The sequence below is a fragment of the Ctenocephalides felis genome, unplaced genomic scaffold, assembly GCF_003426905.1.
Source record: "Ctenocephalides felis isolate EL2017-DRISC unplaced genomic scaffold, ASM342690v1 CF-g0.4_SCAFFOLD_01170, whole genome shotgun sequence".
NCBI classification, from domain to species: Eukaryota; Metazoa; Arthropoda; class Insecta; order Siphonaptera; family Pulicidae; genus Ctenocephalides; species Ctenocephalides felis.
The window spans coordinates 81192610-81217360 of record NW_020537324.1 but is presented as its reverse complement, the minus strand read 5'-3'; the positions used below and the strand labels follow the sequence as shown (position 1 = coordinate 81217360).

Below are 24751 nucleotides of genomic sequence, written 5' to 3'. Positions count from 1 at the left end.
AACGTTTTATCAAAAACGGATGGACCGATTTCAAAAATTCAAAAGCCATTCGATGTATCTCGATGAGGACTACTATAGTTTTGTGCGACGATCGGCCAAGCCATTTCTTTATAAAGCGCAGAAAAGTGAAAAATTTTTCGTCTACGTTTTAGCCTGCAATTCTGAATCGATTTTGAAAATTCAAAAACTGTTCGAAAGATATTGGTTGGGAATCGTGCTGATTAGTTTTTGGTAGAGATCGGCCGGGCCGTTTTCTTGTAATAAAGTTTTTTTTTAAAAAAAAATCGACGATTTTTATGATTATTTTTTGACGGTAGATACCATAGTCTTCTAGATCATCATTAAAATATTACGGCCCTACGACAACTCGTTTAGCTTTAAAAATTCGTCAAAGTTTGCAAAAATTAGTATGGTCTTTTTAGCATTTTTAATTTAAAAACCATTTGATGTATCTCGATGAGGATTATCGTTTCTCAGTTTTGTGCGACGATCGGCCGAGCCGTTTCTTTGTAATTTGGAAAAAAGTGTTAAACTTTTCGTCCACATTTAAGCTGATTCTACCGAATCGATTTTAAAAAATCAAAAACTGTTCGAAAGATATTAGTTAGGAATGATACTGATTAGGTGAAAATCTACCGAGCCGTTTACTTATAATAAACTGTTGAAACAAAAATTGAAGCCGATTTTCATGGAACTTTTTTTGGCGATATATATCATGGTCTTATAGAACTTATTGAAATATTACGCCCGTACGGCAAGTAGTTTAATTTTAAAAATTCACCAAATTTTAGAAAAAGAGTAGTTTTTTTGATGTTTGTTAAAATTAAAAATAGACGACTTACTTGGTATAACGATAGAGTTCTTGGTTTCAATGAACATACGAGTACTGAGCCATTAAAGTCCTATGGAAACTGGTTCAAATATAATAATTGTTAATTTTTGAAAATTTGCTGTTAGAAAATACTCCGAGTCAAAGTGTTCGTTCGTGTTCAATTATATGTAATAAATCCACTCGGAATACTTTAATCACTCATAAATTAATTTAATTTTTATTGATTAAGTCGATTATTCACACATAGCGGGAAGTTCATATAACTTGCCTCAAGGCTAAATACCAAACCAACTAGTTATTCCATTCATTTCGTCTAAAGATATGCCAAAATGTTAAGAAATCTTTGAAACATAAAGACATATAAAAAATTTCATTTTCTACTTTCTTCCGATTGCTATAAATTACATGAAAAATAAAAACACAGTTTTAATTCCACCTTCTACCTTGCCCCAGGACAACTATTCTCTCTCAATCTCTCCTGATTGTTTCGAGCAAAAACATAAAATCGGAATTAAATTCCGCTGTAAATCAGGTTGTCAATCGTCGTCTACAAAGTGATCGATCGAGTCGATAGTTCGATCTATACAGTCGATGCTGCATCCGTTTTCCGAGTCGTTACGTGACAATGGTTGCAATAAATGCGAGTCGTTAATTCTCCAGAAGCGACAGTGTAAAAGAAAAACGACAGGGAAAAATAGAATATAGTGGTAAAAGACTAGATATAAAAAAAAGAGTGCGCGTAAGGATCACACGAGATTGAAGTAAAACTTATTTGCTACTTTACAAAGTAGCAAATTTAAGTTAAGTAAAAATACATACATCATATAACAATTTTGAATAATGTTTATTAGTAATGTGGTAACACTCGTGATGCACACGTTTATTAGTGTCGTCAATCATTATACACATTTATATATTGATAAATTATGAATTATATATTTATAACTGCATTAAAGATATATATAATATTTACAAACAATAATGTAATCAAAGTCCTACTTTAAATATGACATGATCGGTTTAAAGTAATTGCTGATTAATAAGTTCTATAATATTCGTTCACACAGTGGATTATGTTAAACAACGCCTAAACAAATATAGTTTTTGCAACTTCACTCATTATGTAACAATTGTGTTTGAAGAACTTCATGTAATTAAAATTAACATACATTCATTGACTGCTTGTAGTTTTTTTACTTTTTCGCTGGCGATATAATCTCATTCTTTGTACAGCTGTAATATCTGTCTTGCCTAAAAAATTGAAGCCATACTTTTATATTTGTTTTATTTATCAAGCCTTGGACATAGCTCGATCTATGAATCATTTTCTTTTTTATGTGAACGTTAATGCAATGATCATCATCAATATTACGAAGTAATAAATTAACCATATTATTAACATCAACAGGCACATTTATAATTTGTCCAAATATTCCAAATTGTCCATTTGCATGTCGCAATCGTCTAATTTGCACGAAACACAACCTTGGTGAAATTAACCTTTCAGATACAGTATCTAGTTTAGGTAGATAATTTGGTATAGGTGGAAATACAAACCCGTTAAATTTAAACAAAGTGGGAATTTTACCCGAATTTAATACCTTTCGACAAGTTTGACATCCAACCTGATTATTTGAATCAATATTCAGAAAGCCATTATTAAGAATTTGTTTTTGAGCATCATTTGATATTTTTAAGTCACTTTGAAACCAAAGTCGATCACACACAAAACATAAATAGCCAAAGCTATCATTTGTAAATTGTTTTTCAAACAATTTTCGTGCATTCCTAAACAAATTGAAGTCTTTATATGGAAGTTCAAATACTTCATTTGACTCTTGCAAAAGATCAGTTCTTGTCACATTATTAGTCACATTATATGCAGAATCATGAAATCTGTATCAGAAAAATTTACAGCATTACTTTCAGCTAAAAAGATAACAGAATAATATGTTTAATGTGAATAGTTGTAGCGTTTTACAGGAGTCAAACAGCAAAAAAAGATTCTTCCTTATGTCAATGGTGTTGACAGTAACATCTAAATTGATACCTGGCTCAAGTTTTTCTAATAAATTGGCAGTAACTGACTGGCGATACAGTTTCATTCTTTGAGCAACTGTAGTATCTGTCTTGCCTATAAAAATGAAAATAAAATTTTCCATTTTAGTAATAACCTCAAAGGTATATATAGTAACCTCGAAAAACTCGAATAATACAAATTACTTGAATAAACTTACATTTCTTACGCAGCGCAGATTTTGCATATGTTTCATTATTTGCGATTATTTGCACTACAATTATTTATGGGGGACGGGATAAAATATTCTTTCGATCCTGACATTTTTATTAACTCACGAACGATTTATACTACTATTTTGACATAACACCGGAAATTTGAACAATATGCTTCACGCTTTCGGTGACGTACGCACGTATAAAATCCCCTATAGAAATCATATCATCGAAAGCGAATGACTCTCACTTCAGCTTAGCGTAACAATTTCCGTTGCATTTGTACGGATTTACACCCATGTCGCGTCTAAAGAAGTTTTACTTCAATAATTCATGTAAAGGTCTATTTCTTCCTTCCCAGATACATTTCACCAAATTGTTTTATTATAACACATTAGTCAACACGACGGGGATTCCTCCACCGGATTCTGGCCCTCGAAAACGCACGCCTGTCGTCCCCTTGTCTCGGGGTAAAAGTATTTTAATTAAATCCGAAAGTTTAGCGAATTTAAATCCCATTTACAAATCTAAACATCCAAAATTAATAGACAGGGCGCTGCGGGAAAGCAAATGGTAGTAAAATATTTATAACTTACACGTTAAATTTTAACTTTGCAATACAGTTTATATAATTCTAAGAAATATGAGATAAGGTCTTTCATTCTAAATCTGCTTGAATAAGTTTTGTTGACTAAGAAGATTTTTACATGTCTTTACTTTTCAAAGGTTTATGAACATTTTGGCAAAATCGAGGTGTGTGTTTATGTATGTATGTATGGGCGGATACAAATTTTCATCGGCGACGATTTTGAGAGCACATGTCAATCGATTTGAACATTCAATTTCTACTGATGAAGAGATAGGCTCATTAGTTTTTGCCAAAGGCAGGCCGAGCCGTTTTGAAGATGCACAGTAAAAAGTGCAAAAAACGGTAATTCAGTTTTTGAGAGAACGGAGTACCCGATTTGAATGATTCAAAAAACATTTAAATTGTTATGATAGGGAGATGTGCTGATTAGTTTTTGGCAAAGGCAAGTCCAGCTGTTTAGGAGACACAGAGCTAAATGTGCAAAAAATAACATTTTTTAAGAGTACTAAGCATCCGATTTAAATTATTCAAAAAACTTTCCGCTTGTGTTGACAAAACGATTATTTTTGGGATTTTTTATGTCAAAATTATTTTTTTTTCTATTTAATTTTCAAAAAATATACATTTTTTTGAATATTGGGAATAATCCTGATTTTATTTCTTATTCTAGCCAAATTATAAAGCTCATTTATTTCAAATAAATAATTTTAACTTTAAGGCACGTCCAGTCGTTTTGGAGTTGCGGGACAAAAACTGCAAAAATTGCAATTCTGTTTTTGAGAGAACGGAGTACCCGATTTGAATGATTCAAAAAACATTTTACTTGTATTGATGTAATTTTTGGTAAGGCAGGTCTAGCGGTTTCGGAGATGAAGAAGAAAAAGTGAAAAAAAATTAATATTTGAAGGTCAAAAATGAACATTAGACATATGCACATCAAATTATCAGATATTTGATGAAAATTTTAAGTACCAATTATGTTACAATTTTGTTGGGTACCGTACCAAGATTGTTAATTTTTAAAGTTTACTTATACGGTTCAAGCAAATTTCAAAATTTATTATTCATTATTTTCATTATTATTCATATTTATTTTCAAAAATATACAAAGTTTTATACTTCAAATATAAATTTCAAATTTAAAATTAAGGTTGAAAATGTATATATTTCAAATGCGTTATTCTAATCGTAAGAAATATATCCTCAGATGGATTCATTCGCCACCTCTTGCTAATGTAACCATTCTCAAGTGCTTTGAACGATAAGATTGTCACTGTATATTTTATGAACAATGAAATATATAGAGATTATAAGTATCTATTTGAAAATGTTTAAAACAATTGTTATTAGTAATTGATCAATATTTATTGATTGTTGATTTTTTTCCCTCGAATATCTAATTCTGGTACGGAAAGTTGCCTTAAGGGGCACAACTAGTGTGAAATTTTCAAAAAATCGAATTTTCAATTTTTCCATATTTCGATAGTTTATACCTTTAGAAATAACATACCAAAATTTTAAATCGATATCCTAAATAGTTTATGAGTCACACCCATTTAAAGAGTATATATATATAGTATATAGTATAACGATCATTTAATCTTTGAACGCGTTTTTCTCGAAACAGTATTTTCCGAATTTTCTGCAGCGATTACTCAAAAATAAATGATCCGATCACTTTCAAATTTTTTCGGAGGTACTTGTTCTATATATAGTTCTCCGTACAATAACGAATCGATTTTTTGATCGGATCAAAAATCAAATTTTGGCAGTCCAAAAACGACCAAAATTTTGGGTAAAATTCGACTTTTTTTTTAAAAAACGCCGTCATTCTGTCAATTTTTTATTTTTTTCTTCATCGTAGTTCATTTTACAGACAATATTATCTAGTTTAACGAAATTTTTTTTTTTTTAAATTTCATCCACGTAGAAGGCCGGAATCACTGCAGCAGTGAAGGGCCTTTCTTGTCGCGCCGTTGGAGATCGACGATAACTTAAAAAATATTTAATTGTTTTCTTCAAAAATTTTACTATGTATTCTTAAAACATGTATAAATATATTCCTATAATTTTGAAATGATTGCTAAAGTAGTTTTTTTAATATAAATTTCCGAAAATTACCTTTTTTTAGGCGGTTACACTAGTTTTAATTTATCACAGACTACCGTCCTATGAAAACCTTCTACCTCTCCGCCGTTTCCTTTACCCGCCAAAATCTACATTGACTGACTTTTAACTAACTCCAAATTGTTAAAAGTCACACAGTTCATCAACAAGACATGAAAATTCTCGACGACAAGAAAGACATTTTGATTAGCATATAAATTAAAATTGAACCAATCTGCTGGAGAAAAATAATTCGCCTCTTCAACATAGATAGAGATAAGGAAACTTGAAAGCCAAAACCAAAGTTCTGTCCTCACATGTGGTGGAGCTGGAGACTTCTCATCCATTTGGAAAGTTCCGTAACAAGATTTAAATTATTATAACTGTTAGGTAAGATTTATGCGAACGGGACTTTTGGTTTAAATTCATTATTAATTGCCTAAGTTTGCAACATGCTAAGTCGCTTCAAACGAACCGTTTGAGGTAAGTTATCATATAGTTATTATATAATAAGGAATTGGAAATAGAAGTGAAAAGATGAAATATTCTCTTTGTATATATATATATATATATATATATATATATGTATATATATAATCTAAAAGTTTTCCCCTATTTTTGTGAAGTACTTACACGGGAGGCGATATATGGAATGTAATAATTTTTTATTTGGAACTTTTTATTACTTTTATTCTTTCGGCTATGAGACAAACACCCCGTGACGTCTTATACATACTAGATATACATTTATACACACATATATATATATATATATATATATATATATATATATATAAATTTATATCAAAACTTACCTATTGATGCACCATTTTCATCCCAAGTCGTTGCAGTTTATGATCCATAGATGACTCTACCTTTTAATTCGTTTTATCTGCAAATAAAAACACAAATATATTAAAAACACCAAAGTATTTTATTAAGAAAGAATTAAGAAAGCTTCTTATAAACTTTCATTATGAAACAATTATTGTATCATACACACTGATGGTATGTATAAAATACTAAAACTGGTATTGTATTTTTTATACAAGTTTCCACATAATTTTGCAAAGTGTTCCCAGGGACTGTGTTTTCGTAGATTGCTCCAAGAAAACTTTTGAATCCGAGGAAAAACTTTGTTTTTTTATTTATTACATAATTCTTTGAGAGGATTGTATCATAGTCTACCTGAATTTTTATAATAAAATCAAAACTAGTGGGGCGCATGGCATCGTGCCTTAAGGCAAATTGCTGGAACTTCCCGTACCAAATTCTTTTTTTTTTAAATATTAACATTTTTGAAAAAAATTTACTCTGAAAAATTATATTTTTAAAAAACTATAAATTTTTGACAAAAATTTACTTTTTTTTTGATAAAAAGACTTTTTGAAGAAAAGTGTATTTTGAAATATTTTGGAAATTCTGAACTTTTTTCAAAGCAATCGTACTGCTTTAACTGCATAGAGACGAAATATCGAAGCGCGTAAGCGCCGCGTTGCCGTCTAACGGATAAACACTGGTACGGAACCCATAGGAATGTAAACGAAATTTATACTTATTGTTAAAATCTCTATAAAATATCTGATAATTTGATGTGCATATGTCTAATGATCATTTTTGACCGCCAAATGGCATTTTTTTTTAAACAACATTGAAAGTTACTAGTACAAACTAAAAAAGGAATATATACAACTACAACTATATTCAACTAAACAATAAAATAAAATAATACGTTTATTTTTTTAAATAATAATTTAACAAAAGTATATGCAACTTAATAAATTCATTATCGCTATCAAGTATATTGAGTACTTTTCACCAAAAACAAACTTATGAGTAAGAAAGACCGAAAACTCATAAAAGATCATATTACATTATTATAATAAGTGTATTGTCTGTATCCGATGTGTTAAATTAGCATAATCTCCAATATTTTAAAAAAATAATTTTTCTACACTAATTTAAGATCGGATTCTTTGTCGAGATAAATAATAAGTTACTATAATTGTTAAATAACAATACTATTTAAAATAATGCGATGCTTCTATAATATTTTCAAACTTCGAAACGTTTTCGAAAAATAATATTTTATAATTGTAATAAGAAGCAAAAATATTTAGTTATTGCCATAATTATTATGTATAAGATTACGCAGGGGTAATCTGTATGATATAAAATATTTGGCGCAAATATCACTTAAAAAACCGTTACATTTTTACAAAAGATGAAACAAACGTCATTATTTATCAGTCCAATTCTATTTATTAGTAACACGATATGAAGCCCTTTGTAAAGCAATAAATATTCGGTTTAACGGCGAGTTGAGATAATATTTGACATTTGTTTATCTTATAGAATCACTTGAAGATATAGCTGTTCATGCGCCGCCAAAAAATCGGACGGTTTACCGGTAATTCGGTAATTTGGTATATCGGTATTGCATTCTCTACAAAGTACGATGACCGATCCTGCAAACAAAGCACCAATAATACACATATATTTGCATGTATCTATATACGAATCTATTTATCCATAGTTTCAATAGAGGCAAAAACAACTCGCCCATATCTCGTCCATCCTTTATTTGCCGTTGAAATATTTTCGCTTTGAAAGCATCTCATAAAAACATCTTTTGTCTGCGCTTCGGCCGTCGACTCTCCACCGTCGACTCTCCATCGCCGCCGCATCGGTGGATAAACCCGAACAACAAGACCAGACACTAGACACTACTACTAGACACTAGTCACTAAACACTAGACAGAAGACACAAAAATGATAAACCCAGCTCGTAGCCGGAGCTGTAGTTCAATGCATCGGGAGCTGTAGCTGTAGCACAGGGACGAGAGAAAAATGAAAAAAAAAAGATAGGGTACCGCAGATGTTGAAAACATTTGTTAAACAATGACAAAGAAGTAAAGTGTAGTTTTAGATATTATATATGATCAAGATGTAAGGACTGTACTAAAAAAACCGACATTAAAAAGAATCGATTTTCGAGTAGCATTTCTCCCAAAAACCGGTATTAACCGGTGTATTATTTTTAATATATATTAATTGAGATCTTCGTGCTTCGAAGGTTGATGAAGAAGAGAATGAAACACACTTATACTAATTTTTAACAAATTTTTCCAAAAGTTTACATTTTTTCCCAAAAGTACCTCATGGATGTTAGGCACTGCATTACTGGTACATGTTTTATAGAATTTATATAATAGTTTAGAAAATTCGTACAAGCCATACTTTGTGTATTATAATATTGTAATTCAAATATGTTATACTTCAATGTGCCCACAATTATTATAATCACTAATATTAATATAGTTTTTAACAAAATTTTCCAAAAAATTAAATTTTTCCCCAAAAGTACCTCATGGACGTACGTTACGCCTTACAAGTACATTTTTTAAGGAATTATATAATAGTTTCGATAATTTTTTCAGGACACACTTTACGTATTTTATTATTGAAATTTACATATGATATATTTGAACTTATCTACTATAATTCCGTCTACAACTATTGATATAGTTTTTAATAAAAACTTCCGAAAATTTAGATTTACTCTAAACGTATCTCATACATATAACGCAAAACTCTCGAAACTATATAACAGTCGTTAAAAAAATTGGCGTTATTATGAAACTTATAGTGATTATAATAATATTAATGATTTCAGCAGATACGTATGTTATAGAAATTGATTATCCAGGGCAGGTGGCGAGAACGTCTTTTTATATACAACATTTATGTTTTGATTGCAAATCTAAATATATTTGCGAAAAATATACAAAAAACTTAGTTTAGTTGTGGTTAATATGAACAAAAATTATTTGTCTTTTGAATAACTCCAGATTGAGAGTAATTATTAATTACAACTTGCAGAAATTATTTAATTTTTTATGGCAATTTCAATTAAATATTTGAAAAAGTTTTTCAAACTCTGCCCGACGATATAATAGAGATACTTTTATAAAAGAACAAAAATTCGCTGACTGCAAAATAAATACATAAATGTAAAGCAAAAACATAAAAGTATATATATATATTAGATCGTAGAGTCTTAAATTTGTAAACATTTTGTAGAGCTTTGAATAAAGAATCCATAAAGCAATAAAAAACAAAAAAGTTTTTTAAAAAACCATTTCTTTATTTATGTACTGTCGACGTTTCGGAAATAGGTACGTTCCATCTTCAGGATAAATGTCAAGAAACATGATCTTGATAAAATGTAAACAAACAATACAGGAGTAAATAAAAGTAGAAACCAGTAGATTTTTATAAAATTAATAATATACACAAAATAATGAGGCAACATGAATCAAGTTTGGTTCACCATTAACAAAAAAAAATTCAAAAGTACCCTGAAACAGCACTCTGGCGAAAATACCCACTAGTTTAAATTCTTTGTTCGAAGCTCCACAAAATATTTACAAATCCAAGATTCTACCTTCTATATATACAAATAATTACATTTATTTATTTCATTATCTATTTATAAAAAGATCTTTCAATAAAGTTCTGTTAAAAAGTGCGTTGTTTCTAATTCTGTACATGTGTCTCGTTAATAAATGAAATTCAATTAGTTATAAAGGGTGCATCCTTAAAGAGCACCCTGCACTAACTAATCAATTATGCAACACTTAATTAACTTGAAGTGTCGGTTAATTAGCTCAAGTGCATTTAGCAACAGAACCCAAGATGTAGTACATACATACATACAAGTATATATATATATATATATATATATACATGCTCCTAAAAAAATTTTTTAATAATTAAAAATGTAAAGTTTCTACCCGGTTTTGAAGTAATTTTTCACCCTTTGCACAATCTCTGGATTGGCACGAATATTTCAAGGTTAAAGCTGACCAAATCGGTTTAGCCGTTTTTGAGTTTTAGCATACCTAACATAATATCGAGCTCCATTTTTATATATAAAAAAGACGTTTTGCGGAGTCAGCTTTCATACTACTAGATAAAAACAGCATTAATAAAAGAAATGTTACTGACTTTATTTGCAAAAATTATCAATATATACTTAAAGTATCCAAATATATATATATATATATATATATATATATATATATATATATATATTTATACGTACAATATTTCTCCAAAGTTATAGGCGCGTATATGAAATTCTCGTTCCCCGAGAACTTTGTATAAGTTATCTAGCTAATTAATTCGAGTGTGAAACTTTAATAAAGACGTCGAGAAACAACAAATGAACTTTATCATATAATACTTTATACTTATTTGATACTTGTAAAAGCCTTGAGCTGGTGCTCAAGTTATTACAGACGCCTGAACGAACTTGATCTCCACCGGAAAACTATTGTAATAGAAATTCGAGTAGAATATATATATATATATATATATATATATACATTAAACATATCATTTTAAACTTTCCATTACTCTCCACCGTTTGACTGATGATACTAGAGATGCGCACGTGTCTGTCAAAAACACGCAACCACCGAGATTTTTATTCATAATTTGCAAAATAACGAGTGTACATTTTTATATAAATAGATTTAAAATATGTGAAAGGTATCAGCATGAAATTCACGAGCGGAAAATACGATACTCTGCATGCTTGCGATAAAGGCAAACACTGTGTATGGGATTTTTCCAAAAATACATTTTCTCATCTCGATATTTTAATGAGTTCGGACGAAAAATATTTTGTATATATATATATATATATATATATATATATTATATATATCTTATATATAAAAATGGAGCTCTCGATCAAATGAATTGGTAAAACTCTAAAACGGCTGAACCGATTTGGCCAGTCTAAATCTTGAAAAATTCGTGCCAATCCAGAGATGGTCTTAACAACACATCCTTATGCACTTAAAGTATTAATATTTTTGATTCTCTAGAAATGGTTTAGAATATACCTTATTTAGCAAAACAACGTTTGCCGGGTCAGCTAGTTAAATAATATTTACGCAGAACATCCTATTAAACGTAATTGAACATCATCTGTCAAAAGCGTTTGACATTTCACGAAATTGCCACCGTCCATTGTTTTATTTAAATTACGCTTCTACAAAAATTTTCAAATTAAAAATGTAAAGTTTCTACGCGGATTTAAAATAATTTCTCACCTTTTGGACTTTCTCTGGATTGGCACGAATTTTTCAAGACTGAGATTGGCCAAATCAATTCAGCCGTTTTCGAGTTTTATTCGGACATTTGAAAGAGAGCTCCATTTTTATATATAAGATTATGATTAAATTGTAGTAAGTAGATTTGTTCGTAGTTTTATTTATATACAAAATCGTTAGTAAACGGGCCGCAAGTGTTACTAGAGACTCAAAATATCAACTTTTTTGAAATGTTAATAAGAAAATGCACTTTTTGGCATATTTTTCTCAAACACGGTGCTCTGAAAGATCTCATTTATATAATTATATACTCATTGGTATTTATAAAACATTTTCTAGGTTATGTTATTTTTCATTTACATTATTTAAATTCAGAACCAAAATTTGGTATTGATCAAGGGGACATTTTGTCGAATAACATTTTCCCAGTTATAATTTCCCAGAATTTATCGAAGAATAGATAGAAATATATGAAAGTCCAGGGTTAAAAAAGTCGAACACCAATGTGTCAAAAACCACTAAAGATAAGATAAATATTGTTTAACAACAATATTTGAAAGTAGAGGGAAAAAGATGTATAACCAGCTATAACTTTGATTCTTATGACTTTGCTATCGGGAGATAAACGGTAATCTTTGAAAATCCATAATAAGAGTATTTTCTTCTGTTGGTAGTTTTTTAGCATTAGTTAAAAATGTAATTGTTTTGTAAAATACCTTTAAAAATAAAATAAGACATTGAACCTGTTTGCCACCTGGCCGTTACAAGTTACTCCGCCTATAGGGTAGAAAAGTCTAAATAATAAATTTTTTAAAGACAGCAAAAAAGCACCTTTCTACAATAATGAAGTAGCTGACAGTTTTACTGAACGTAGTCAGGTAATTATTCGTTTGAAATATGTCATTTTTTGTGATATAATTAGTTTGATTTATATAATATCATTAATATTTGCTCAAAGTCAAATTGGACCTTCGTGCCTCGCCCTGCTCTACATATATACTTTTTATTAAATTTACTTTAATTCATCGAATGTTACTTGAAACTTTTCAAAAAGTAGGATAAAGAAGAAATACTTAATTCATTTTCTATCTCTCCTCGCAGAAATTTGAAAATTTTGTATAAGCTCAGTAGTATTATTTACAATTATACACAAAATCCAGAATCAAAAAAGAATCTGAAAAACTTGAAACGTAATCAATAAGTCGAAAGACCAAAAATGACTTGAATTGGATTATACCATGTTTTCTATAGAAAGTGTATAAAACTTCCAGTTTGATTGTATTGACAAGATATAGACAAACTAATGGAGTTTATAGCATTCAAACAACACATCCTTATGCACTTAAAGTATTAATATTTTTGATTCTCTAGAAATTGTTTAGAATATATAACACTTAGCAAAACAACGTTTGCCGGGTCAGCTAGTATATATATATATATATATATATATATATATATATATATATATAATATGAAACTTTTATCTATCGTCGTTCCATATTTTTCCGGTGGTGCCTCCTCCGCCTTGTTTTCCAGAATGACACAAGTTGTGTATTATGAAAGTTATAAGAGTGTTGAAAAGTTCTCGGAGAGCTATCGCAGCTCACTTTGTAGCTACTTGAAGCTATTACAATCTTGCGATCATCAAAGGCGAGAGAGAGGGCTCTTCTGCACGATGGAGCACGTTACAGATGAATTACTTACACCTCTTAGGTGGTGATAACTGGATGGAGGATATATATATATATATATATATATATATATATATATTTTGATGAGTTATTTAGAATCGGGCAGTAACACCAAGTAAAGAAAAAAAACTAAAGTAGTTTTTAAATACTTTATTTATCCATACGTTTCGGTCTTCATCGAGACCGTCATTCAGTGGAAAAAGAATTAATTATACAAAAATACACTACACTATTACACTGTGATAACCAGGCTATTAATAATTGGAACATTTAAACTAATTAATTTTTTAGACAATTATTGCTTACATTCTAGTGTGTACAAATTGACTAACGTCTAAAAACTGTCTAAAAAAAATTATTTAGTTTAAATGTTCCAATTATTAATAGCCTGGTTATCACAGTGTAATAGTGTAGTGTATTTTTGTATAATTAATTCTTTTTCCACTGAATGACGGTCTCGATGAAGACCGAAACGTATGGATAAATAAAGTATTTAAAAACTACTTTAGTTTTTTTTCTTTACTTGGTGTTACTGCCCGATTCTAAATAACTCATCAAAATATATATCAACACCAAACTCACATATTTCAATATATATATATATATATATATATATATATATATATATATATATATACTAATATATATATATATATATATATATATAAGTTTAATTTGAGTTAAAAAGTCGGGCGTTACATCAATCAAAATAGTATGAGAGTTTTCAGAAATTTATTTAAAATACATACGTTTCGGCTAGCATCTTAGCTTTCATTCAGTGGCAACCAATTTAAAATTTTGTATCTTAATATAGCATATGAAACCATCATTAATCCATGGTATGAGTATGTGCACATTGATAACATATATATTTTTTAACATCACAAAGCAAAACACACAAATAAACATGAATAACTTAACAAGTTGTCGAAACTATGCATTTACTGTTCGGAGTTTAAGATAGAAATGTCACATTTTTTCTTGAAGCAGTTTCTAGCATGTATTCAAATTTTACAGGAAATTTAAAAAGCGATGGGATCTTATCCTTTTTTTAGAAATTTTGACACGCTATTAAGGAACCACGTGTTTGTTTCGTTTAGGGCCGTATTGTCAAAGCGTTTGTTTATGACTCTGTCGTTATGCAATTGCAGAAACAACCCCTCAGCGAATCTTCTTTTAATTACGTTCTCTTCAAAATGTTTGCGTTGAAAAATCTATATTATGGTTTAAATTATTAATATGCTCGGTTAACATCGTCTTAAATTGCTTCGGATTTTTTGAGTTATTTTTATATTGATGAAGGCGTTTACTCAGGTTTTGGCTAGTATCTCCGATATAAAAAAGTTCGCAATTAGAGCAATTAATCTGATATACCAAGTTCCTGAGGAGGTCAGAATTAAACTTAGATTTAATTTGTGTAAAAATAGAATTAAGGGTTGTATCGCAACTTTTTCCACGAAAAATATAAATCTTTTATATACGGTAGGCAAATGACACCAGTAGACATCGGCTTACTAGCAGACTGGTAGACAGGCAACAGGGGCGTAACTACCGCCGTATAAGCCGTATCAAAAATACGGGGCCCCCGAGCCAAGGGGGCCCCCAACGAGCGCAAGCAGAAAGCAAAACTACAATTTTTCAAAAAATTTAATAATTTTAACGTAATTTGCATTTCCTTTTTTATCGAGAGATATTGAACTTTAACTTGTAAGCTAACGCTTTAAGAGAATTTATTTCTGCTGCAATATTTCTGCAAGCTCTAGAAATCAATTCAATTAGTAAAGCTTTTCCACATTCGATAAGTTAACAAATATATAAAACTAATTCAGATTATACATTCTTCATCAAAAATTGGAATTTGGAATTTTTATATTTATATTTATATCGTTTTTTGTTTGTTGTTGTTACTACTTGAATTGTCTGCATGACGCGTCAGTTTAATAGTTAGATTTTAATAAATATGATCAACTAAATTATTCTCGGATTTCTTTCTTCGCTGTTTAAAAATATAAGTTTCTGTTCTGAAACTTTACAACACGCGAATAATGACTTACAAAAAACTAGTATTTTATTAAGTAATCAAAGGATAGACTATGCGAATTAACATATGAAAATTTATTGAAATAGTTTGTTGAAAAAGTACAAATAATTTGCAAAAAAGATGGATTGCAATAACTATTTTAAAGAACAAAATGCAAAGGATAATGAAGCGTTATTATCACAAGATGAGAGAATTTTAGGCCGGAAATCTTATTTCAATGTATGCTATTGCTGTTTAGATATATTAATTTCACAAATCAAACAAAGATTTCAAAACCTTTGCGACATAAGTAGTAACATTTATCTTTTTGAAATCGAGAATTAATAAACGTTTCCGGAAAATTGTCGACTGAATTACTGTAAAGAAATATTGTAAAATATCTCATATGATCATGACCAATTGATAGTTCTAGAAATAGGTTTGAATACAGAAATCTAAAAAAATTATTTTATTAAGGTACAATGATAAATGGAATAGGATTGCATCCAGTTTTCCCAACGAAATAACAGTATGCATTTTTTGCCCTTAATTACAATTTACAGTTAAAATCGCAACTGCTAAAAAAAATTTCAAAATTAAAACTAATTAAAAATTACCTAAATACTTTAGGACATAAATATCTACCAGACCTGTATGTTCTTAGAGACAGAAACTTTATAAAATTTAAAGATCACTAAATAAGTCAGTTTTTCAAAAAAAGGTAAGGAAAAGGAGAGTGAAATATATCTGAAATCATTTGTGAAAAATTCAGGAAATTAGAGAAAATTAGATAGATAAATAATTAGAATGATAAATAAATATTCTTTTAACATAATGTATTTTTATACTTTGTGAAAAAAAAATTTTTCTTGAGGGGGGCCCCGAACAACATTTGATACGGGGCCCCGCCAAAGCACGCTACGCCCCTGACAGGCAAACAGATAAACAGATAAATAGGTAGATAAATACATACGTAGACAGATGAACAGGTAGACATGTAAATTTGTAGATAGATAAATTGGTGGACAAGTAAATTTGAGGGTATGTAAATGGTAGACAGTACATCTGGTACATAAACGAATATGTAGACATATAAATAGACTGACAGGTTGATTTGTAGACAGGTAAATTAATAGACAAATGAAATGGTGGTGTTCGGACGTATTTTCGTTTTATTATATTGGCCATGAATGTGACAACCTTCAGGGCATTCAGCTTGATACGGAATGGTTGCTACCCCTGGTAGAAAGGGTAGCGGAGTGTTTTAATCGAACTAGTTGTTCACTTCATAAATAACCAATAAATATATCTTGTTTCATTACAATTTAGTAACAAATCAGTGATTGTAATTAGAACTGCAACAAATACATAATATACAAACAAATCAGTGTTTAATACAGTCCACTGCTACAAGGGTTAAATTATAACCCAACAACCTGAATTATCGAAGGAGAGTTTTAATAAATTCTATAACTAAGTAACACAAAAATACAGAGGGATTAATAAACAGGTTGATAGGTAAATTGGTAGACTGATAAGCAGGTTGACAATTATATTAATGGACTAGTCAATTGGTAGACAGGTAGACGCAGGTAGTCATATAGATATGTTGACTGAAAAATGAAAATAGTCGTAAACTAGATGTGACAAATGTGCATTTATGTTCAAATTTTTAATTGAAAGTAAAACACGGCGAAGAGTAAACGGGTACAGCTAGAATATATATATATATATATATATATATATATATATATATTCTTTTCCTTTGTAATGAATTCGATGCTTGTTCCGCCCTTGCTCCAATTTCGGTGGAGTATCTGATTTATGATTTTGATCTTGTCAACTCATGTTACAACTGTGAAAAAATATTCAAAAGGGAAAGAAGAGAAAAATACGACGATTTCTTAAATGCTTTTTCCATAATATAAATTCGCCCTGATATCTGACACCACATAAACGGATATATAAATATCCGATTTATTTTATAATTCAATTATGTTATTTGTTTAAATTATTTTCTTATATTATAGTCAAATTTTATATATATATTATATTATATATAATATTATATTATATTATTATTATATTATATTATTATATTATAATATTATATTATACTATTATAGTCAAATGAAATGTATATATTATATGAAAACTGTTTTATAATCTCTCATACCAGGCAACTCTGCTTGACTGAGATATGAAAATAATGTATATATACATGGTCTGTTCAAAAAGTACCCGGAATTACTAATAATTAAATTTCGCGGGTCTGGAGTGTCTGATTGTCAAAATTTTTTTTTTATTGTGTTGGTATACATGCCCCTAAAGTATGATGAAATTTTCAGCTATATTCACTGTTTACTTTGTCTGTGGTAGTCGCTAAGGTTCGACGTGTTTTTCTGAGCTCGGCGATTTTTACAATGGAAGAATTGAAAAGTCAAAGAATTTGTATTAAATTTTGCGTAAAAAATGAAATAAAGTGTTGCAAAGTGCAAAAATTCACCAGATATGGCTCCGTGTGACTTTTTCCTATTCCCAAAGTTGAAGAGACCCATGAAAGGACGGCGGTTTTCCTCGATTGAAGAAAATCGCTGAGAGTGCTCAAGGACATATCAAAAAGTGAATATCAAGGGTGCTTCGAAAATTGGAAAAAACGCTGGCATAAGTGTATTATATCTGGGGGGGACTACTTTGAAGGGGACCACATTAATGTAGACGAATAAATAAATATTTTTTTGAAAAAACGAAAATTACGAAAACTTTTTGAACAGACTCGTATATAAATAAATATATAATTTTTTATCTAATAGGTAAAAAAAAAAAAAATATATCAACAGTGAGGTTTTTATTATTATGTGGTTTTTACATTTTTAGAGTAAGTTATAGTAATCGCAAAAAAATCGAAAATGAAAATTTTTATATATCTTTACGTTTCAGAGGTTTCTGAATATTTTGGCATAACTTAGAAAAAATAGATGTATGTGTATGTGTATGTGTGTGCGTGTAAATTATCAGATATTTTATAGAGATTTTAATAATAAGTATAAATTTTGTTTACATTCCTATGGGTTCCGTACCAATGCTTATCCGTTAGACGGCGACGCGGCGCTTACGCGCTTTGACATTTCGTCTCTATGCAGTTAATGCAGTACGATTGCTTTGAAAAAAAGTTCCGAATTTCCAAAATATGTCAAAATAAAAAAAACTTTTTTTCAAACAATTTTTTTTTCAAAAAAAAATTAATTTTTGGTCGAATTTATAGTTTCTAAAAAATCTAATTTTTTCGAAGTAAAATTTTTTCAAAAATGTTAATCGTTTTGAAAAAAATAATAATTTTTGGTACGAGAAGTTCCAGCAATTTGCCTTAAGGCACGATGCCATGCGCCCCACTAGCTTCATTTCACTTTAGTATTTTTTTTTAAATGGAGATTCTCTCAGAGTCAAACGGTTTTGAAAATTTTGAATTCATAGTTCAACAAAAAATTTTAATTCTTGAAAACTGTGTCATTATTTTAAACTGTGCATTATTTTAAAAATTAACCACAGTAACCGAAATTGGTCACAATTTCACCAAAGTTCTAGATTGCACTTGAAAGTTAAATAATTTCCAAACAACGTGAATTTTTTTTAAAAAAATTCATTTAATACTATCACCCCGTTTAGGCTTAACGTCGAGTTTTGGGGCACCTTGTATATTTATATTTGTATGTATATTTATATCTGATTGTTTCCGAAATCCAGTAGATTTTTGAATACGTTTTGCCATTTTCGCAACGTGTTTTCATACAAAATACATCAAAGAGACGCACGGTGGAGCGATCTTGTAACGTTGTGTGCCTTTGTTTAAATATTTATGCCGAAAACAAAAAACAAAACATGTTAAAATGAATAAATAAACACAATAAATATGCAATGTGATATATGCTTTGATGATTTTTAAAACGCCTACGGAATTAAAATTATATCATGGTTCACAGAAATTACATTTCTGCTCGTAATAAATAAATTAGTATGAAAATTATAACTGATATTGTATGCAGATACAAATTATTCAAATTATTTACTTATTTGAGTATTTTGCCTCACATTACAATATAAAGATTTTTATACACAATAAAATAATAGATTGAACTAGATATTTTTTTCACGATGTTTGTCCGGAATAGTCTCCTAAACTTCTGAACCGATTTTAAATATGATCTGCCCATCGTGCACAATAATGTCCAATTTAGGATATAAGCTCTATTAAAAATCTCAGTTTACATTCGAAATAATAAAATTTTAGAAATCATTAATTAGAAAACAAAACGATGTTTCTGGAAATTAACTAATACATCTAATTATTACATTAACAGTCATAAATTAAAAAAAAAATAAAATGTGACAGTAATAAAAATCGAATATTTTTGGTGAGTTGGAAAAATAATTTTCATGTTTTATGTTTCTGCAGGTACACAAAATCTAATTTGAATTTTCAAATGATATTGAAGTCTATAAATTCGAAAACAATTTATAGCTGAGTGTCTGAAAAAAGATATTTCTTTAAGATTACATATAATATATAAACGATTGTATTTTAATGCATATTTTATATATCATTTGATATTTCCTAGTTTGAGATATATTAAAAACAAAGGAATGAAAGTGCCAAAAATCTGATTGAAAATTATTTGTTTACTAAAATGGCTATTATGAAATAGAAGTTTGTGAAAGGAGGGTAAAAATTTAGAGTTGTATGTATTTTTATTTCTTTATTATGAATATTAAAATAAAACTAGTGGGGCGCATGGCATCGTGCCTTAAGGCAAAATGCTGGAACTTCCCGTACCAAAAATTATTTTGTTTTTAAAAGATTACTCTGAAAAAATTACATTTTTGAGAAACTATAAATTTGACAAAAATTTACTTTTAGACCCGCCTTCGCCAAAAACTAATCAGCACGTCTCCTTATCAATAAGAATCGAATGTCTTTTGTGAATTATTCAAATCGCTTCATCCGTGTTCCCGAAATCGTCGACAAAAATTTGTATCCGCACACACACACACACGCACATACACACGCACGTACGCACACACATACACACACATACATCCATTTTTTCTCCCAACATGTTCAGAAGGTTTCGAAACGTAAAGATATATAAAAAATCTCATTTTCGATTTTTTTGCGATTACTATAACATACCCTACGGAAAGTTAAAAATTGATTCTAAAATTTAAAAATAATGTTAGGAGTAAACAACACCTGATAAAAATAAATAGTTGTAAGTATTCAATTCAATTCCGCATTAAAAAATTCAAATAAAGAAAATTGGCCCCAAAATTTAAAGAATTTTATGTATAAGATATTATTGGATATTCACAAATTTGAAACAAATTTTAAAAAATGTAATGAACGTGTTAAAATTCAAATGTTGATGTAAAAGTATAAAAAAATTATATTAGGTTGTCAAATATCTCCCTTCCGCCTTTTTGTATTATAAACCAATAGCAAAAAAGCGGAAGGGAGATATTTGACAACCTAATATACTTAATATATTTGAATATAAATAATAAATATATATTCAGTAGATTCTAATTAAAGCCACAGCAAAGCGTGGCTGGGTACTAGCATACCCACATATATTCTTAATGGTAAAAACCATTACAAAACTTTCTATATTTTATTATTTTTTTTATACTGGAGATGAATATTTCCACGAAAGAGCAAGCAACCATCATGGCACTCAAATATTAACCAATAATTACATAAAAGTTTTAATATAAAAAGTTCTAAAACGAACAAAAATGTTTTGAAAAGTACGAGATCGCTCTCCACCTCATTCCGGAGAGGCGCCTTTTAATTAATAATAACTTATGAATTATGCGAGAGGGAAATGTTTGTGTTTATGTTGGAAATATATATATATATATATATATATATATATATATACATGGTCTGTTCAAAAAGTACCCGGAATTACTAATAATTAAATTTCGCGGGTCTGGAGTGTCTGATTGTCAAAATTTTTTTTTTATTGTGTTGGTATACATGCCCCTAAAGTATGATGAAATTTTCAGCTATATTCACTGTTTACTTTGTCTGTGGTAGTCGCTAAGGTTCGACGTGTTTTTCTGAGCTCGGCGATTTTTACAATGGAAGAATTGAAAAGTCGAAGAATTTGTATTAAATGAAATAAAGTGTTGCAAAGTGCAAAAATTCACCAGATATGGCTCCGTGTGACTTTTTCCTATTCCCAAAGTTGAAGAGACCCATGAAAGGACGGCGGTTTTCCTCGATTGAAGAAAATCGCTGAGAGTGCTCAAGGACATATCAAAAACTGAATATCAAGGGTGCTTCGAAAATTGGAAAAAAAACGTGGCATAAGTGTATTATATCTGGGGGGGACTACTTTGAAGGGGACCACATTAATGTAGACGAATAAATAAATATTTTTTTGAAAAAACGAAAATTACGAAAACTTTTTGAACAGACCTCGTATATATATATATGTCAGTCTGCGATATCTTTTTCGTGTTACGACTACAAAAACCGGTACATCCCTTTTGACGTTTTTCTATCTTCTTGTAACTCGCATAATTTTATTTTTACATATATATATATATATATATATATATATATATATTATTTTATTTTCTATATATTCCCCTTTTCCATGTTTTTTGCGAGCGGCTAGTCCCAGGCGCCGCATCGAACAAAAGCCGAAATTTTCCGAGAACAATTTTCCGGTGTAGCCTTATCACTTTTTTCCCTTTTTCCGACCATTTGCCAATTCGCAAAACACAATATGTTCCCCAGTCGAAGGACTATGTATGCGGACAACGTAAACGAAGGCAAAATAATAAAAAAAAAGTTGTTTCTGAATTTTTATTTTACATAGATACAAATACTCCTCCATGACTGTCTGATTCGACTTTGTGGCTGTGTCAATAGTTTTCTAGTTACTGGAATGGTTTTCGATTCGATCTATTGTTGCAGACGGAGAAATCTATTATCTGTAGGACAAAGTTCGATTGTTGGAAGATTTCGTTTTAGGTTTTCGTTTTGGTTTCTGTCGTTTTTTTTCTGCTCTCGTATGCAAAAATCGAATCGAGAGAAGACGAAATGAGATCTGGGACTCTAGACAATTAAAATGGAGACACAAAGGCGTAACGGACATGATAAGATGATAAATCGAAATGGAAGACGATTTAAATATGTGTTTGTTTAATATATTCTACAAATGTTAAAATTTGTATTATTATAATACTTAGCTGTACTTGTTTACTCTTTGAAGTTTCTTATTTTCAATTAAAAATTTGGATAAAAATGCATATTTGTTGCATCTAGTCTATCAGTTTACTCGTCTTCCTCTACCCGTCTATATGACTACCTGTCTACCTCTATACCTGCCAGTCATCCTGTTCATCACTCAACCTGTTTGTAAGTCAAACAATTTATCAAAATATATCACTCAATCTGTTTATCAATTTAGCTGTCCACCAATTTACCTGCTCAACAAGTAATTTTCCTGTCCATAAATTTACTTGTCTATTAATTTACCTGTCAATCAATTTACGGGTCTACTAATTTACCGACAATTTCGGTACATGGCATCGTGCCCTACTGCAAATTGCTGGAACTTTACGCGCCTTAATTAAAAATTCGAGTAATGACATTAGTGAGAATTATCGGAATTATGCTTGCAATTAAGTCAACGAGCAATTCTTGCCGCAAAGAATAATGATGTACACACACTGAATTTCACCATTCAATCAAAAATTGCTGGCGATTTGGTGACATACCAATGATTCCGACTGGTCTTCCGTTTGACTTTAAACGATTGCAATTTCCAGTTTGCAATGACACTTAACAAGTCGCAAGGTCAATAGCTTAGTGTTTGCGGGATAAATTTCAAATAGATTATTTAGAAAATCATTGTTTTTCACATGGGCAGTTATACGTTGCCTGTTCACGAGTTGGAAAACCATCCGCTTTGTTTGTGTTAACGTCAGACCAAAAAACAAAAAATGTGGTTTACCAAAGAGCACTTCAATGAAACGGATAATTGGCGGATTCACTTTCATTTACTTAGAAAAGTTCAACTAAAAAACACTTCATTTTTGTAATCCAAATAAATTCATTATTGTTGTGTAATAAAATCATTTTTTTCCTTTTCAAATATAAAACAAACAAAAAATTTCTTCATCTTTCTCACGAAACCATCTGGTGGCGGAACGAAGTTCGTCGGGTTTGCTAGTAATTCTTATAAAATAGGGATTTGTGGTAAGAGGTTGAAATTTTAGGGTGATATTTATATACGCAATACAAAAACAAAAATAAAGAAAAAATGAATTTTCGAGGCCTTCAACCCCTACCACTTGGTTTCAATCAGAATATGCAAAAACCTGTCCGAGTATAAGTCTACCATTTTCCCAAAGAGATATAAAAAATTAAATTAGGTAAAAAAGTAATTTTCAAACTAGTTGCAAGTAGTATTTTGCCTCAAAGCAAGTTAAAATTAGGCGAACTAAAATAAAATCTTCGCTCTCATTTGTTATAACTATCAAAATTAAGTGCAATTTCTAAAATTTAAATATTTCGAATATGAACTGAGTTGACTACAACCTAAGTTGGTTTTGAATGCACACAGTGAGCTAATTAAATTTATAATCGGTTCAGTAGTTTAGAATATATTATATCAATTGGCAGGCATAATTAAAATTTAAATATGGAGTAAAAATAATACCTATTACACAAGCTGTATTAATCAAAATTATAATTAAGTCTTTATATTTTCTGCATTTTTTGTCTTGAATAAAATATTTTTTGTGTGCCGTTTTGATAAACAACTTGTTTACCCGCCAGAGATATTTTTGCATGATGTATTCTGCAAAAAACGGAGTGTTTTCGTTCGGAAAATTTTAATAAGATATTATATATATAGTTATTCGGATTTTGATAAATGTTTTTGAAGTGATAGATTTTCCAATGCCAAGCGGAGTTCGAACTCACAACCCCGTATATATATATATATATATATATATATATGCAAATAGATCGTAAAAGTTTTTTATAAGATGAGAAAATTGAGTAAACGATCCGAGACAAGTCAAATATCAGAATTTGTGGCGCCGACTGACGTCTTGCATACATACATGTAAATTTACTTG

At 29.7% G+C, this 24751-nt stretch overlaps 2 protein-coding genes across 2 annotated transcripts in view; both read right to left on the bottom strand.

Moving 5' to 3' along the window:
- LOC113367185 overlaps positions 1 to 6635 on the bottom strand; it is a 103502-nt gene extending 96867 nt beyond the window's left edge. The window contains exon 1 of the mRNA XM_026608814.1: positions 6575 to 6635. The gene's annotated coding sequence lies outside the window, so the exon portion shown is untranslated. The remainder of the gene's footprint in view (positions 1 to 6574) is intronic.
- The window catches only part of LOC113367762, an 83008-nt gene that overhangs the window by 44910 nt on the left and 13347 nt on the right, over positions 1 to 24751 (bottom strand). The gene's annotated exons all lie outside the window — the stretch shown is intronic.